The 4,536-nt window shown below is 56.9% G+C and overlaps 1 protein-coding gene across 1 annotated transcript in view; it reads left to right on the top strand.

Moving 5' to 3' along the window:
* The window catches only part of LOC106898702 (beta-1,3-galactosyltransferase 2-like), an 11,072-nt gene that overhangs the window by 5,030 nt on the left and 1,506 nt on the right, over positions 1 to 4,536 (top strand). The window lies entirely within an intron of this gene.

The raw sequence follows: 4,536 nt of genomic DNA on the forward strand, positions 1-4,536 counted from the left end.
AAGGGACAAGAGATGGGGACTGGGAAAAGGGATGGGGACGAGGGATGGGGACAGGGGACATGGATGGGGACAAGGGATGGGGACAAGGGACAAGAGATGGGGATTGGGAAAAGGGACAGGGACAAGGGATGGGGACTGGGATGGGGACAAAGGATGGGGGTGGGGACAGGGATGGGGACAAGGGATGTGGATGGGGAGAAGGAATGGGGAGAGGGGACAGGGATGGGGACACGGATGGGGACGGGGAGGGGAGACAGGGACGGGGACAGGGGAATGGGGACAGGGGAGGGGGAAATGTCAAACCTTTCCAAAATCCCTGCATCCCGGTCGATCAGTAACGGTCAAATTGCCCCAAAACTGGGAGTTTTACGAAGGAATGGGGAGAGGGGACGTGGATGGGGACAAAGGATGGGGACAGGGAGGGGAGACAGGGACGAGGACAGGGGAATGGGAAATGTCAAGCCTTTCCAAAATCCCTGCACCATTGCATCCCAGTCGACCAGTAATGGTCAAATTGCCCCAAAACTGGGAGTTTTACCCCCAACAGGGACCAATCCAAGGGGGTGACGTGCCTGGGAGGCAAAGGATAAAGGGATCGGGGACGTGGATCATTCGGGATTTCTGACTCATTGATTCTCAATCCTATATATCATCGAGCAGAACTTCACCGTTTCCCTCCAGATTTGCCCCAAACGAGGAGGGAGGAGGAGAAGGACGAGGTGGAGACCTGAGAGGTGTCCACCTGGAGCATGAACTGTGCCTGCACGGAAGGGACAAACCCTGCAGAACTTCAATGTGGACCAGAAGTTGGGTTTTTTGGGGGCTGTTATTTCAATTTTTCCGAACTTCAATATGGACCAGAAGTTCTCGGTTGGGTTTTTTTGGGGGTCTGTTATTTTAATTTTTCCGATCTTGGTGTATTTGTTTGAATAAGGATAATTTGGTTGGTTGGTTGGTTGATAACGAAAGTTTTGATATGGGGTGCTGTGATTGTCATCATAATTAGCTCTACGATAATCACAGGCGTTGAGTGGACAATCTCTTGTCCATGGGTCGATGCCGATTACGGGGAGAAAAGAGGCAACGGGGAGGATTGGTCCCCTTGGAGAACTCAACAAAAGACCCCAAATCAACCCAAAGTAACGAAGCCCGTTGTGAAATCGCACAAATATCGTCCGTTGTGCCCCTGGTGGGAACCTGCAGCACTTTCGGGTGTGGTTTGTCCCTTCATTAAGGCATTTAATTAGTGCTGCCTGATTGTGTCAACGTTCCACAAAGCCGTAGCCTCCAGAAATGGGTGTAACACTAAGCTATGAGGACTTAAAATACCTAAAATAGGTTGGGTGTTTACAGGATGGACATCTACTGGGTGGACATTTACTGGATGGACATCTACTGGGTGGGTATTTACTGGATGGACATCTACTAGATGGACCACTAACTCCTTGCAAACGTTGGTTGTTATCCTAATTTGCATTCATCGACTCATGGGATCGTCTAGGTTGGAAGGGACCTTCAAGATCATCTAGTCCAACCGTCAACCCAACTCCGACAAAAAAACCAAACAAATAAGAAATAAGCAATTACAAATAAATCACTAACCCACATTCCTTGAGGACCACGTCAACGCGTGTTTTGAACACCTCCAGGGTTATTGTAGGACACGGTGCCGTTAGTTGAGTTAAAGGAGTTGGTATCAATTCCTGGAAGTCCACCTGGAAAGTGGGGAATTCCTGGATCTACCTAAACGCTCAGATGATGAGCCACCAATGGGCCCTGGTGGCCAAGGAGGCCAAGAGTGTGGAGAACCTCAAGGGAGGTCATCCTCCCCCTCTGCTCTGCCCTGGGGAGGCCCTCATCTGGAGCACTGGGACCAGTTGTGGGCTCCCCAGTTCCAGAAGGAGAGGGAACTGGTGGAGAGGGTCCAGCAAAGGGCTTCAAAGATGATGAGGGGCTGGAGGATCTCCATGATGAAGAAAGGCTGAGGGACTTGGGGCTTTGGAGTCTGGAGAAGATTGAGGGGGGATCTCCTGGCTGGTGGGTGTCAGGAGGATGGGGCCAGGCTTTTTCCAGTGGTGCCCAGTGACAGGACAAGAGGGAACGGGCACAAACTTGAGTATAAGAAGTTCCACCTCAACACGAGGAGGAACTTCTTGACTTTGAGGGTGGCAGAGCCCTGGGAGAGGCTGCCCAGAGAGGTGGGGGAGTCTCCTTCTCTGGAGACATTCCAAACCCACCTGGACAAGATCCTGTGGGACCTGCTCTGGGTGGGACCTGCTCTGGGTGGACTCACTTTGGTGGGGGGTGGTTGGACTTGATGATCTCCAGAGGTTCCTTCCAACCCCGTATGATTTCTATGATACCGAGAGGTCGGGTGGTGATGACATAACCGTGGTGGATCAGGTCACATAACCGTGGTGGATCAGGTCACGGGGGGGGGGTGGCATTTACTGGAGCACCAGTCGAACCGGTTTGAGGGCACGAGAGGTGAGATGGAGGGAGTTGTCATCTCCTCCTGGCCTCCTCCGCGTGGAGACACCTCGGGGGGAGCGAAAGGGCTCATCTTGGGGTTGTCCCAAGGTTGCATCATGAGGAAGAACCCAAACGGAACAGAGCAAAGTGCCCCAGGTCCCATCCCACCCCCATCTCCCCAACTTTGAGGGCTGGACATCCCAAAAAGGGCCAGAGGGACCACGGTACCACCAGAGGGAAACACCTCAGGGTGGGGGAAACCACCGGGGTGTGATCCTTCACCCCCTGAGAGAACCAGGAAATCCAAACCAGGAGGTTTGGGGAGAAAAATGAGGGATCTTCCAAGGATCCAGGTGGCCTGAAGGACATCCAGGGATCCAGAGACCTCGGCTGAGGGACAGGAGAGGTGAAGGAAGAGCTGGAAACTGGTGGCTCTTGGACGCAGCGGCGTGACGTGGAGCGGGGAGGGATCGGACCTGGGAGCGAAGGGCAAACACAACGTGGACTTGGACCTTCTGGTGAGGTCCCTTCTCTGTTTCGTCACGGACGGGGAGAGGGGACAAGGGATGGGGACAGGGAAAGGGACAAGGGGTGGGGAGAAGGGATGGGGACAAAGGGTGGGGATGGGGAGAGGGGACATGGGATGGGGACAGGGATGGGAAGAGGGGACAGGGATGGGGACAAAGGGTGGGGATGGGGAGAGGGGACATGGGATGGGGACAGGGATGGGAAGAGGGGACAGGGATGGGGACAAAGGGTGGGGATGGGGAGAGGGGACATGGGATGGGGACAGGGATGGGAAGAGGGGACAGGGATGGGGACAAAGGGTGGGGAGAGGGGACAGGGATGGGGAAAAGGGATAGGGATGGGGAGAGGGGACAGGGACAAGGGATGGGAACAGGGGACAGGGATGGGGACAGGGATGGGGACAAGGGACATGGATGGGGACAAGGGATGGGGACAGGGATGGGGAAAAGGGATAGGGATGGGGACAGGGATGGGGACAAGGGACAGGGATGGGGACAAGGGACGGGGACAAGGGATAGGAACAGGGGACATGGATGGGGACAGGGGACAGGGGATGGGAAAAAGGGATGGGGACAGGGATGGGGACAGGGATGGGAACAAGGGACATGGATGGGGACAGGGATGGAGACAGGGATGGGGACGAGGGATGGGGACAGGGGATGGGAAAAAGGGATGGGGACAGGGATGGGGACAGGGATGGGGACAAAGGACATGGAGAAGGGACAGGGATGGGGTCAGGAATGGGGATGGGGAAAGGGGACAACAGGTGGGGACAGGGGTGGGGACAAGGGACAGGGATGGGGACAATGGATGGGGGTGGGGACATGGGATAGGGACAGGGACAGGGATGGGGAGAGGGATGGGGACAAAGGATGGGGACAAGGCTCAGGGATGGGGGAGGGGACAGGGCTGGGGACAAAGGGTGGGGGGACGGGGACACCTGGGCCACCTCCTTCCCGGCAGGTGACATCCCCCGCGGGAGGGGGGAGGTGGCCTCGGGGAGGAAGTTTGTGGAGGGGGTGGGGTGACCCGGGGCTGCGTCACACGCACCCACAGATTTCTGTCACCACCGGCCACCCCCCGGCCAGTGACAGAGCCAGCCGCGGGCGGTGAGACACTGGGAGCCACTGGGAGCCACTGGGAGCCACTGGGGAGGGCTGAGTGGAAGCTGGAGTGAACTGGGAGCCACTGGGAGCCACTGGGGAGGGCTGAGTGGAAGCTGGGGTGAACTGGGAGCAACTGAGGACGGCTGAGCGGAAGCTGGGGTGAACTGGGAGCCACTGGGGTGAACTGGGGAGGGCTGAGTGGAAGCTGGGGTAAACTGGGAGCAACTAGGGAGGGATGAGAGGAACCTGGGATGAACTGGGAGCCACTGGGGAGGGCTGAGAGGAAGCTGGGGTGAACTGGGAGCAACTGGGAGCCACTGGGGAGGGCTGAGAGGAAGCTGGGGTGAACTGGGAGCCACTGGGAGGGGCTGAGTAGAAGCTGGGGTGAACTGGGAGCCACTGGGAGCCACTGGGAAGGGCTTAGTGGAAG

Source organism: Calidris pugnax, unplaced genomic scaffold, assembly GCF_001431845.1.
Source record: "Calidris pugnax isolate Ruff unplaced genomic scaffold, ASM143184v1 scaffold512, whole genome shotgun sequence".
NCBI classification, from domain to species: Eukaryota; Metazoa; Chordata; class Aves; order Charadriiformes; family Scolopacidae; genus Calidris; species Calidris pugnax.